A 14,581-nucleotide genomic window follows, 5' to 3' on the forward strand; every position below is an offset into this window, starting at 1 on the left:
GTATATTTATCGTATTTGTTCTTCTGAGAGATTGTGAACTCAGTGACTGGATAATTCAAGGTGACAGTCATCTGAGAATGAGCTTCACAGTCCTGTTTGCGTTTCTTGTTCACACCTGCAACTCAATTCCATTCATTCCTGAATAATTGTTTTTTTTTTTTTCAAAGAGCTTCAGCCGTCACAAACACCTACAAAGTCATGTCATCTATAAAGCTTCACTTGACTTTGACTATTAAGGCTCTCTGAATGCCTGAGTTTTGTGAAAATCAGTTAAAATGAAGACAATGGAGCCCCGATCTCTGCCCCAAATAATGATCCTCCCATCCACATTCCCCACCAATGACCTTATCCCCATCCTTTTGTCTCTGTGGTTCATATTCAGGCCGAGTTTGATGACGCATCACCGGTCGGCCAATGGGCGGTCTTCGTTAAGGGTTGTGTCCTGAGCTAGCATCACTGAGACGCCAAAGTGATGTTTTTACCCAGTGATGTGTGAGGTGGATGCGAGGGGGAGGAGCTTGTGGCGTGGGCAGAGGGGCACGTGGCGCCCAACGAGGTCTCAGCTTGTCACAGGGCATCACATCAGACAGCGAGCAGGCATGCGCACTTTCTAAACTCCCTGCCCTGTGACACCAAGGGAGGACATGCAGAAACGCAGACACAAATCTGCCTCAAACCCGTCGGTGCAGCTTCAGAAGATGGGACTCAAGTGCCAAAACATCTGGCCAACATGCCACACTTATATGTTCCCTAAATAACAGAGATACCTAGATCTACAACAGTATGAGGAATGTTCCATGAATCTTCTGTGAGGTGGTGAAAAATGGCTGCTATGTTATAACTATTATCGGTCCAAAACCGCATATTAGTTCTTCTGGCTAACGTCTATAGAGAGATAACTTTAAGGCAAGCAAGTAAATATTCACAAGGCAGCCAACAGAAATCATCCCTGATCTGTTCCAACATCCTATTTCCTTCAGAGTTTTAGAGCTTCAACTCCTCATTATTAATTTTTAACCACTTCAAGGTCTTTCATGAGGAGCATTTTGGTTGCCCTTATAAATCTTCAACACATGTTTCATCTTTAATTTTTTCCTCAAAGCACACAGACTCCATAATCCAAGCTCCAGTATAGCAGACAACATGCTGACAGATAACGATGTCCAGCCAATGCTTTTAGAATTTAAAAGCATCGGTTGTCTAGGATGAGCATGTTCTCCTCACAACTCAACTTTCATTCTACGCAACTCTTTTGCCATCAGAAACAGCCACTTATACTTAAAATGCATTACATACACAACCACATGTTTGCTTATTAAATTTGGGCTCACATGTGCAGAGAGCACACTGGCAAACTGAAGAAAAAAAAAAAACTCCCTTAAAAGACATAACGTGTGCAAGAGCCTGACCGCTTCCTGTTGCATGCAGATGACGCCACAATTCTCTGATACAGGAAATACTGTAGCTCTGCAGCACGAGCTTACAGTGCCAACCTAAGGACTGCTCAGACTCAACTCAGTGATTGCTTGAATTTGCAGAGAAACTGAGTTATGAACTAATCTGGAGTTAGCTTTCAATGTCTCAAACAATACTACTAAACATCCACTGTACATCTCTTTCAAAATATTCACAGCTTTATTAAATCATTACAAAACAAAGTAATACATTCATTCATCAATAAAAACAAGAGACTCATGAATTTTGCTTTGATTAAAAGTCTGCACACCCATGCAATGTTCAGTAAAGTTAAATGTTTGCATTAACATGTAGTAGATACTGCAGGAAGGGTTCTTATCAAGGTAGCCACACATCTTATTATCTTATAACATGACTTCATTGATTAAAACAGTGTGAAATCACAGAAAAGAAAACACCATTAAAAAAAAAAAAAAAAAAAAAAAAAAAAAGTAGTGAGTAGTTGTAAGTCCCTTTGCAAATCTATTGTAGTATTTAAAATGTTTCTGCAGTATTGTGCAAATATTCAATGAATCTCTGACACCTGACAGATACATTTCACAAGTATATATATTGACAGTTTCTTAGTACAGCTCCCTGTCTGTTCACAAGGCTCTGCAAGGTTTTCCCACTGAAGGACAAAATACAGAGAACCTAAAAAGGGTTGAGCCAAACTTTCTTGCTATTTAGCCGTGTTTTGAGTCTGCCATCACTTCGTTACAAGGTACATCTCAATTGCAGACAACCTTCCCTTAAAAAGGCATTACTGTTCACATAATTTAACCCTATTTGGACAAGATTTGAGCACTGGCAAAATTCACAGTTTTCACAGGAGGTCCCCCATCCCCCCCCTCTTTTCTTTTAGCTCAGAACAGTATTGGCGGCATCTTGCAAGCATGTACCTTTGTAACGACTAATGGTCAGACCCAGCTGGTTTTGATCACCCACCCAAACCAGTCCATAAACCCAGTCCTGTCCATGACTCCAAGTGAGCCATCCCCATAAATCCCTCAAGGTCCTTACAACAGAAAGTGTAGAAAACACTGGCAGCAGCCCTGAAATCTCTGTGCATGTTGAGTGAGGGATCCCAGAAATTCAGTGTCTGAGTGTGACTATGACTGTGAGGTGAGAAAAGTGCGGTCCTGGAAGACACTGCCATGTCTCCGTTTCTCCATCCTCGCTCCACCTCCTTCACTTCTCAATGGCTCATCCATCAACTCCAAGATCAGAGTGGTCAAGTCTCTTCAGGGTGCAGGCTGGGCCTGGACCTTCTCCGTCATCTGTTTGGCACTGTAGTAGGACAAACTCAGGCCCATGATGGCCAGCATCATGGCTATCTGGTTGATGGTACGGTCTTGTGGTTGAGTCTGCACCTCACCAGCTACTTGCCTCTGCAGAGACAAAAAACAAACAGGACAAATGGTCAGAGGTCAGCCAACAGTGGAAACAATGCACCATTCAGAACATGTTTGTCTTGTCATAAAAGATACTAAAGCCTGATTGGCTAAACCTTTTTTTTTTAAAAAAAAGCAAACATTCAACAAATATTTTGTCCTAGGAGGCTTCTGCCTTAAAATAAATCTGCAACTTAAGTTCCCCAGCCTTCTGCCATGTGACCTAACTTTTGGCAAGAACAGTGATTAAACATTTAGAGGGGGAGAGCTTTTAGCAGAACAGGAACACAAAGTTCTCTGCACACGGTAGAGAATAAGGTTTTGTATTTTTTAGGGCAACTGCCTACATTAGATCAGAAAGCCTGTGTGGTTTCTAAATTTACACCTCCTCCTTGCTCTCTATGACCCCTCTGAGATAGGAATGTCAGCATTTTCACAGCTCAGGCATCTAGCATACCCCCTCCGTTTGAAAGTACAAACACACACTACATCAGTCAAGACACCGCTACTGGTGATACTGGTTGCACGGACTCCACTTCTTAGCAAAATGCTAGTGGAGCCCAATGGAAACATGATTAGCACTGATGTTTACAGAGACAAATGGAAGTTTTTAGATCATGAAAGGTTTTGTTTGAACACTGAATGATCATTGTCTTAATTTATAGATATTGGGGTCAAAGAGGAAACATTTTCTGAAAACCTAAATTCTGAAACTGGTTGTTTTAACATTTTGTCTGTCTACAAGTGGTTGAACTGAACTGATTTCATGGGGAAACGTTATCGTGGAGCACAAAATGTCAAATGTACAATAAAATTTTTTAAAAAATCAGAACAAGATGTCGAAATTGTGCTACTTGTCCTTATGTGAAGAATTTAAAAATCACACTGAAAAGTAGCCCTTGGATAGTGGAATCGCCATTATAACTACTCAGCATTAACAACGCAAATTTACCGTCATGCAAGTGTGTCAAGTGTTATGTAACAGCCATTCACTTTTCTCCGGTCTGTTAAGCTTTTGAGTCAGTGTAAAACCATACAATGAGACAGCCATTGTCGTCAAATTAGTGTAAATATGTGAACAAAAACTTTACACAATGGCCGAGACATATGGAGGGTCACTACTGACGAGTGGATTATGATGACTGCGGAGGAACAAAAGAAACACAGGAAATGATTTCACAATGATTAGCGTCGCCCCTAATTATATGACAGGTTTTGACATCAAAGCGGATTGTGGGCCACAGAACAGCCCGGTGCCCCTTGTCTGAATGCAGCTCAGATTAGAAGTACAGTAGATGCTTGTCTGAGCAAAGGATAAAGACGACACTGACGGACAAGCTGACGGCTAAAACCTTGTTTGCTAAATACAGCAAAAAATTTGAAAGTGAGGCCCATGAAGCTTTTCTGAGAATTTATAGATTCACAGATGGTTTGGTGGGTGTTGAAGATTAGTGATATTTTGTGTCACTCACTATCCTTATTAGAAACAACCATCATTTGTACTCTGAAATTAAGAGTATTTCAATGTTCATTTTGTAAACTGTGGTGAAACTGTGCATACCTGGAGGAGGCGGAAATATCCAGGGGTCAGTCTGCCCAGTCTGATGATCATGTCTGCTGATGTGGTGTGAGGTGGGTCACAGCGGAGGGAAGAGCTGGGATGGCTCTCAAGATCTGCAAAGAGAATGAGGAGAATATGGTTAGCATCAATCCAACAGGAAACAGTAACCGAGGACAAAGTGACAAACTGAAATACAGTTGGAAAACTAAGATATCTAACAAAACTAAAAGAGGTTTGTACAAGTAAATTAAAAGTTTCTAGTCCAGTCTTGATGGAAACAAATCCAGGCATTAAAAAAAAAAAAAAAATTTTTTAATAGGAGCCTCGGACACAATTGACTTTTCCAGTCAAACTATCAATACGTTTTATTAAATGTACGGCTGCCAAAAAAGGAAGAGCACACTGCTCTTGCAAATAAACTAGAACCATCTGATCCATGCATGAGGAAGGAACATCTCTTGCCTCAGGCCAGGGCACAAAACTTTACTGTGCACAGATTCAATATGATCGACATGCAGAGAATTATCCAATATATATAAGTGCCCATATCAGATGTTTCACATCTGGAATTATTTCAGATCTGACCTACTTGATACAATTTCTCTTCATTCCACAGTTTCTACCGGGATGCCTTCAAAAGCCCGCTATAATCAAATTATCATGTTTGAACCAGATCTCGAGCAGAGCAACAGTGCTTCTATTCATGCTGCGTCATGAACTGAAGCGGCAAAGAATAAAGAACAATTAGATTTATTCACTTATGGGTAATTCCATATTCAGTTTATGAAGAAAGTGGTGTTTTATTTAATCGTTGGACACCAACTGTTGACCAAATAAAAGCACATGGAGGAATGGACTGTCCATTGAACCATGACTTTAGAACATAAAGTACCCAACAAGATTTAGCTTTAAAAAAAAAAAAAAAAAAAAATTCTACAAACAGGATCATGTTTAGTGGGATGGGAGAAAGGCAAGATATGAGGTCATCTTAACAAGCATCCCAGCAAGACCAGATGAAGACACAAACGCGCCAAGTGTTAGCTTCAGTAACGACCACCAGGGAGGTCATTTTCAGCTGGGATTTGACCATCACACCTGAGATCAAGGCGCGCAGGGAAGGTGAGGAGGAGGAGGATTGTGGGCAAGGTAAGACATATGTGAAGCATTAACGTGCCGACCTGATTGGAGTTACACCCCCTTGCGAAAAGAATAAATGCAATCCAAGCTTAAAAAAAGTTGTTCCTGTGTAGAAGGTCTTGTTGATGAAAACCCAAACAGCTTGGGATTTCTCACCTTCTAGGAGCTCTCTGATGGCAAATAATAATAAAAAAAAAGTCCAGTCCAAATTCCAGCAGGACCTTCTACTTCCAAACCACGCTGACAGATGCCAAACAGAGTGATGAACTTGAACTACTGAGAGAGCTAATGCACTGTGCTCCGCCTTTTATACAGCCCCGTTCTCACCCAACCAGATCTGCGGGCTTCCCTACAATACACACCCACTCTCAAACACACACACATACACACCGCTGTCGAAATGCATTACTCTCAGTGGGCTGCTTTCCCAAAAACACACCCCTTCCCACCTCTCTTTCTGAAACTAGAAAAACCCTGTGTGAGCTGTCGGATATGATTGACTCATTTAGTAAACACCGGGGAGTAATACGGACAAAACGAAAGGAGTGTGACGGTGTGTTCTTAACAGAGCATGCATGTCAAAGTGTAGTATTTCATAACCAGCCTGAAGTCCATTTAAAGCTCAAACTGAGCCAGAAATTAAATGTCAGAGCTCAGGATTGTCCATCCTGAACATGACAAACCTCCCAACCAGAAGCTTGGTACAATGAGTTCCTCATTTATTTATGTGTGTTCTGTTGCTCTAATGATTTGTCTGCATTATATAATCCTTTTCCATTTCACTGAACAAATAGTTGCAGTTTCTCTTCATGGATCTTTCAATGGTTGAGACAGCTAATGTTTACATCATGCAATGTGAATTTTGGGAGTTTTTACAAACATGGCAGCCACTGGACCTGAAATAATTTCTTAGTTGAAGTAGCGCGACTGAATACATCATCACACAAGGTGCTATCAGGACATTTGGATTTGAATAGCTAAATATGCACACGCAAATGTGAGTTTCACTGTGAACACACACCAAGAGACTTTGGCTCAAAATCAAAAGTTTGGCTCAAAATTGTGTCAGATCCACCCCAACAGCCAGTTACCTCGAGACTCTCACTTTATTGGAGAAACAGGAACCAGAGAGAAGATTTAACCTGCATTTCTGCTTTTGTAAAGTTGTGCATAAGGAGAAAAAGAGAAATGCATTATTGTGGTTACCTGAGGCTCCTTTAATAAACATTTTCCAGTGATCAATTGGCAAAGTGGATGGATTTCTAATAGGTCAGACACCTGCAATGTGACACGCTGCGAGCGACCATGATCAGAATTAATGATGTGGCCACGTTGCCGTATGACAGAGACAATAAAGGGAATGACGTTGGCTTCATCTACACTGCAATAAACGCCTTCAGTTCTCTCACCTTCTGTGTTTTTTGCTCACAAACCAAAGTTGAACAAAACAACTTGGATGTCGTGTAATATATGAGCTGCTGTCATTTAAATATTCTAGATGACAACAATTAGTGGATCGACAGAAACTTAACTGCCAAATATTTTGATAACTGATTAATTGTTTTGAGTCTTTTTTTTTTTAAAGACAAAATGCCAAAATTATTTTGTTCCGGCTTCCAAAGTGTGAATATTTTCTGGTTTCTTTAGTCCGTAAACTAAATATCTTTGGATTGCGGAATGTCGGTCGATGGAGGAATAATAAAAAAAATACAGCTGTTGCATTGCAAGATACAAAACATCTCTCTCTCGTGTCACCTTCCTTTGCCAATTAGTTGACTGCGTAGATACTACAGATAGTGATAAATGCTTTGGCTGTGCTTGAAAACAGAGCCTTCACACACACACTGCTCAGGTATCACCTGCTTGTAATGGAAACAGTGATCTTGTCGGTACACAAAAGCGTGCCGTGCTGTGCTTCAGGAAAAACTGGACGATACAGCGGTCACTTTGGATTTTCTGTCCAGCCATGATGGCCATCACTGGTGAAAGTGCCCAGTTCATATATTACATTTCTGTAAAAATCCACAATACAGACCAGCAAAACAGACGGATGTAGTTTTTTAAAAGTAAATGTTCAATATCAAAAAGGACTGAAACTGAGCTGGTTAATATTCATCATACCAGCATATTCTCAGCTGTAGTTCAAAGATGTGTGTAAAAGGAGGAGTATCACATGTCACTAGTCAGATGGTAACAACTTCTGAATGTATTAAATGCTTATTGGCAGCTGACTCAATAGTTGAGTATTTTAGGAGTGGTTCATTTCATGCTTCGGCATGAGTCCAGGTGAATCACCTGTGAAATAATCAGGTTTATCTGAGGCGTAACATAAACACAAGAGGGTGTTCCCTGTTTGTGCATCTCTCATGGCCACATTTCAAAAGACCAGCTGATGATTAAAGGCTCAGCAAGTGACCCTGTGGTTGCCAATACTGACAGAAAAAGGGACGGACTCTGATTACCCATATAAGACTGATTTTCAGTTACACAAAGCTGCTCTGAATCTGACTTGTGGAGGAAAAAAAAACTGCAGTAAAAGCAGAAAATTGTCTCATCTTTCCTTCAGGAGAGGCTGAGCAGAATGCTGAGAAAACACAAAGAAGGGTGGGCCTGAATTCACTTCAGTTTTTTTTAATACAGTCTCCCTGAGGGAGATGATGGGTGTCAATAAGCATTATGGTCATACTTGTGATGGGCACGTAAACATTTACAGGGTACACTGTGTACTTTACTCGAATCAGCCAATGAAATCCCATCAGTATTCCTTTCTTCCTCTCTTGGTCCCGCCTTCTCATGTCACTTTACTGCTCACGGCAGCCAATCCACCCAGACCAGGGGTTCTCCTGTGACTGAGCGCAGACAATAACCACGTGAAAGACGGAGGCATCAGCGGTTGATGCAGAATTATCGACGGAGTAAAAACCTTCTCCCAGGCAACAGCGGCTCACGATTACATCATCATTGACCCGATTGTATAGTTGTGCAATTGCTGTCTGGGCATCCTCCACATTCATGATCATGGCATGTACATGACTGTTGCCATGGCTTCTCTGTGTCACCAGGGTGGACGCGCAGCGCTACAGGCTCAAGCTCTTGCTGTGACTGGAAACCACAGAATGATGCATGTCTGTGGGCTTTCAAATTAATCTTAGAACTTCCAAACCCAAGTCCATTGTTTTAAACACACATTTGTGTGACCAAGCCCTGTCCACACCCACAAAACTTCTACTGTTGATACTTAGATACATATAAAGAGAGCAGCAAGTCATGCTGAATTCTTTAGAAATGTGCACAAATTTACACACAAGACATTTTTCCATATGGTACAGCCATGTAAAAATGTATCTTGGGGTTGAATATCACTTATTAGAAGCTACAGTGCAGAGTGGAAACAAGTACATACGATTATATAAACATATATACACACACACACATTTTTGGTGTATACAATGAGTTTAAAAAAAGTGTTTTAGGGGAATGTCAGAGTTGTAGGGATTAATACGAACACCCAGAGGCAACAAAAAATGTGATATCCCTTCAAGATACCACGTTAAATATTGTTTTCCCAAATAAGTTACACGTAAGCAGTCAAGAGCCGATGATTCTCCATTTTACAGCATGTTTTATGCATGTGTGTGTATGCACGTGTACGGTAAACCACTTGAAATTATTTTTTCCATGGGTAGCAGATGTACCTAAGGTGTACATGACAATGAAACACAAGACGCGGCCTCCATTTTGGGGCCCCGGCTGTGAAGGAGCCAACATGGCAGACCCACTGAAACAGGCTGGGGAAAGTTGGATTTGGAGTAGTTACACAATGAAGCTTTGTGAATTAAATTAGCCGGACCATATGCTTCTTAATACGCAGAAAAGTAGCAGTGTTTGCCCACCTACTGTTAAGCCATCTACTGAGCTGACGCATGAGTGTAAATCCAATCAAACATGGAAAGTAACCCACAAGTTGAGACTCTAAATCCAATCTGAGATATCCAAAAATACAACAATTGACTTACGGGATCAAGCAAAAAAAGCAAAAAAAAAAAAGAAGCAGAAATGCAACCATTTTTGGCTTTATGCGTCATGCGAAATGCCTTTGTGAAATTGATTTAAACTGGTTTAAATGTCAAAAATGTCCCAAATCTCCATCCTCCTTACGGATAAGAAATTTAAATTTAATCCACAGTAAATTATACATTTTCACTCCAAACTAGCTGCACTGCTAATAGCAAACCCTACAAGGGAGGAGGGAGGGGTGGCAACTGTTTTCCAGTCTCTATACTGTCAGGGTACAAAATGTACAGATGACATGTCATGAACACTTAGGCTCAACATAAAAAGGTCAGGTCAGATAAGTAGTGACACAGAAAAAATAAAGCATTTTAAAAGATATAAACACATTTAATATTTTAATATTTGTAGGATTTTTGGATGCAAAAAGCAACAAAGCAAAAAGAGGGTTTTAAGGAGTTAAGTTCACACTTGCGATTGTCAGAGTTTGAACCCCCATTAAAGATGATGAAATGATTAAACTTGTACAAACAAAGTGTTGATCACTAGACATTATTATTCTTACAACTCTATCTAATGAAGGTCCACATGATCTGCAGATGATGGAAAAAAAACCCATCTACTTCCCAAATGGATAACTTGGATAAAATGCATCTCCAGTACATTTCTAATTATTTAACTTTTTTAATTTAGTCCATATACATGTATGAGCTGCATGATATGCCAGCTCAGTACTGTATTGCTTACTTTTGCACATATCAAACCAGATTATCTAATTAATCAAACTTTTTTTTTTAGAGATGCTTTGCCCTTTAAATTCCACGAAGCCTCATGACCCTATCGTTTACCTGATCCTCATTTGATCTCATGATTTACTTTTATTTTGGACGAGAAACCTTTCCATGCAACACTTTTACAAGTTTAAATGTCTGCAAGACCAAAAAAACGAGTGATATCTCCCCAAATCAGCGGTAAAAAAAAAGGAAAAAAAACGCCTTCACACTTTCTTTAAAGGGCGATATCCTGTATGTGTGAACACGTGGTGTTTACGTTTTAAATGAGAGTAAAACTGACAAACAAACCACATCAACTTTTTTAACCAAAGAGACAAAAGGCTTTTCTTTTTCAATCGGGTGGTTAAAACTGTTGCAAAACCCAGTTGAAGACGCTTAATCCTCAACTTTCACATTTTTACTTTTAACTTTTTCTTTTTTTTTTCTTGCAAAAAGTGAAAAGCTGTATTCTTACCTGTAATTGCACTGGGTTTCAGTACAGTTTTGGGGGGACGGACAGCCTGCCCTGCGTTGGGATGGATAGTACACAGTGTTCACGCTGTAGTCTTTATATAGGAGGACATGTTCTATATGGAAGGGGGTGGGGCACTAGGAGCCATGCAGCACACACAAGGCACACCAGTCTGCATGTGAATTACACACGACCCCCACCATGTATGAGCGAAGTGAGCTCGTCCGCTCTTTGTTCTCACGTGATAAAACGTGCTGGAACATTTTGTCTTTTTCATCCATAGGTGCTGTCATATATATATCATGAAATACCACAACATACCTGTACATGTCATGTGTTGTATGTTATATATATGTTTAGGTTTATGGCTTGAATGAAATGGGGGTGGGGGCATTTTTCAGTGAACAGGCTAATGAGATGGATGAAGGCAGTCGTGGAAAACTATAAAAACCTACAGTTTGGTTGCTCATTGGGGGGTGGGGGGGGTGGGTAGCTTGGATGTGTTTAGCATTACTTTGTTACTCCTTTTAAAAAACTATTGGATTATAAAATGTATTGTGCATGCTTCAAGTGTTTGTTTTGCGCATTGGATGTAAGAAAAATTCTCCAAAATACGTCTAAATCAGTTGATATTGAAAGTCATGACAAAAACTTATTTGTAGCTGTTCTGGAGCCTTCGATCATATCACATGAGCTTCCTCCTTTCTTTGGATTTGTCCAGTTGTCCTTGGAGAGATGTTAACATTTTCACTTGATTGACCTTGTTACATTAAAGACGTCGGCTTTATGTTGGCTTAGAAGGGGAGAAGTGGTGGGGGGGTCACATTAATCCTCCAAAAATAGATGGACAACCGCAGCCGCATATAATACCTAAACTTAACACTGTTTTAAATAAAGTTGCCTACTTTTTGTCATCTGGAAATATGAGGTTCAATGGGACTATGGGTGCAGAAGCACACATAGAGTATTTGAACCAAAAAGACCATGTGAATTCCAGAGACATAGATCTTGTCAAGGTGACCCCCCATCTTGTTGGCCCACTAAATGTATATGAACCCATTGACTCCAGTCAACATGGCTGGGGTGAGTGGGTCCATAAACATTCCTTAGGTGGGGGAGGGAAGATGGTGTCCTCCACACTAAAGCAACACATACTTATTGTAAATGCGCACTTTAAATCACTTTTCTGTCACGTCACTCCATGTTCGGTAAAGCCGGGGAGAAAGGTGACACCAGGACCTCTCGCACCATGTTGACTTGAAACAACCTCTTCCAATCTCAACTGTTAAACATATATGAGAAGTCTATAAAGGAAAAGCTGATATCACTGAAAGGGAAGATCAAGGGATTTTATAATATATTGTGTTTCCTCTTATAAGCCTTTGTTAAGACTTTGGGAGAAAGAGCTTGGCATGGGATGTAATGATGATATATGGTCAAATATTTGTTAGAGTTAATTTCCCATTTACTAACAATAAAATTAAAGAAGCTAATTTCAAATTCATTCATATATACAATATCACACCAGTCAGGATGCACAAGCTCTCTAAAGAAAATTGAATCAAGTTGAACTATACGTTTAAATTCATTCAGTAAAGGTAAATATACTTGCATGTGTCTTTATAGTTGGTTTTCCTCAGTTTAATATCAATCTAATGCACTAACATAGGTGTTTGTTCCTGCAGGTTTTTAAATGTAAATAACATGTATGTCTTTAGTAAGTACAGTATGTCTCTAGCTGTGTTTCGGTGCAGCCGCCTTCCTGCCTGTGACATCCCTGATATTCTTCTCCTGGTGTCACCTTCCACCCCCTCACTGGTTTTACCACATGTGGAGTGACATAACAGTTAACCAATTTAACATACAGTATGTGCGCTATATTTCTCTCCCAGGTTAAGAACTTATATGACCCCACTGACTCTAACTACAAGGATGAAGGATGTTACAGTCACCTTGACAAATTATATTTGAGTTGGATGCACAAACACAATTTTCGGAGGAATATTGTGACATTTTTTGAGTAAATTTTTTTTAATACAGCCAACAAAATATTTTTTATGCCATCACAGATGAGAAGTCCTTTAAGTTTTTAAAAAAAACCTTTCCAAAACAGCTACTAAATGGACTTTGTGGTGAGACCAGCTGCTGTTTCCAAGGTTGAGAATGAACTTTGAATCTCATCATTTTTTCTCTGTTGCATTTGATAAAATTTGAATAATCCATAAATTGAGCAGTCAGTCAAGTTGCAGTCTGGTAATTCATTAGAGAATAGATAAGATTAGACACAGTATCACCACGAGGTCCACTCAATGGCTTGTTGTGGAGCTTTTCTACTGTAATCTTCTTCAGAGTTGATGTTCAAATTTCATTTTTTTCTGAGCTCTTGAATGACTGTTTGTCCATGTTGGCTTGTATATTGAGATTGAAAGAGGTTAAACCGACATAGACGAGAAGTCCTTAAAGTGCTCGAACTCCATATGCTGAGGAAGATCATGTGAACTGAAAGGTCCAGAACAGCTACAGAGTGGACCTTGTGGTGAGATTGTTTTTGTCAATAACTGTTCCAAAAATTGAAAAAATTCTGGCTCAAAACAATAGAACAGAACAGACTCCTGAGAGTGTACTTCCAATATTTATTACAATTTTACAAACAAAACCAATGTACAACAAACATGACAAATAGAAAAAATAGTGCAATTAAATATCAGATTAATATATTAGAACAGATATAAACACACACATGACATTTTTGGCTGATAAAATCTTTCAAATACACACACATACAATACTTTACATACATACAACATATATAATTATACATATGAGACATTTACCCTGAATCATAATCACGCTAATCAGATATTTGGGTTAAAATGGGAAGTAATCTTTTCCTGCAGTCCCTTATCTCACTGTTAATGGTAGCTCACAGGACATTAAATGCATCAATTAAACTGTAAAACAGAGCAACATCTTCATGGTGGGACCAAGCAAAAGTATTGGTTAACGGTTTCAAAACAATACGCGTCATATTTGACCGAGTTTTCACAGGCTGTACAAGTTAATGTTGAGGGTGACCCCAGCTGGTATAAACAGTAGTATCTCCCCTCTGTGCAGTGATGCGACACCGCCCTCTACCGGTGTTACAGTGTGAAGACACTCAGGTTTTCCACAGGTGGGAAACCAACAAGCAAATTTACTTTTTAGAGTATTTCAACTTTGTGCAACATCCATTACATTATTTCAGCGTCACTAGATTTCTCTGTTGAGAGCAGTTCGAAGCAAATACAATGTAAAATGCTATTAATTGCACCAGTAAATTTAGACTATATAAAAGACTCTTTCATAAATGTATTAGTAGGTTTTGTAGCTTTAACCCAGTCTGTCTTAAAACAGCAGTCAGATGTCCATATGAACTCTGAGTCAGACATCATTCCTCCTGTCCATGCTTGTGATTGAGAAAACCCGGTTTGCAGAGCAGTTTCAATGTAAGTGATCAGGGACAAAATCCACAGAGTATTTTATAAAGTTAAGTCTTTTTAGTGCAGAATATCCTTTTTGTGTTACTGTGTGTCCACCACAGCCCAACAAGGAAACATAGTCTGGAGGAAGGCTGTAATCTTGGATGATACCAACTTGATTAGCCTCAATTCAGACCACTGAAGCCCCAGAAAAGTTTGGATTTTGTACCGTCTCTCACATCGGAAATGCATGAGTGGATCTCTTGAATGGCCAGTAAAACCTGTTTAAGTGTACTTACAGACACCTGACTATTGTTTTA

At 39.6% G+C, this 14,581-nt stretch overlaps 1 long non-coding RNA gene across 1 annotated transcript; it reads right to left on the bottom strand.

Annotated features, from left to right (window-relative positions):
* Window positions 1–1,612: 1,612 nt before the first annotated feature.
* Window positions 1,613–10,927, bottom strand: LOC122987872. The gene is made up of 3 exons (XR_006404645.1): window positions 10,807–10,927; window positions 4,411–4,523; window positions 1,613–2,846 (listed from the first exon to the last, which is right to left on the bottom strand). It is a non-coding gene; the product is annotated as an uncharacterized LOC122987872 (long non-coding RNA).
* Window positions 10,928–14,581: the final 3,654 nt, after the last annotated feature.

The sequence above is a fragment of the Thunnus albacares genome, chromosome 8, assembly GCF_914725855.1.
Source record: "Thunnus albacares chromosome 8, fThuAlb1.1, whole genome shotgun sequence".
In the NCBI taxonomy this organism is placed as follows: domain Eukaryota; kingdom Metazoa; phylum Chordata; class Actinopteri; order Scombriformes; family Scombridae; genus Thunnus; species Thunnus albacares.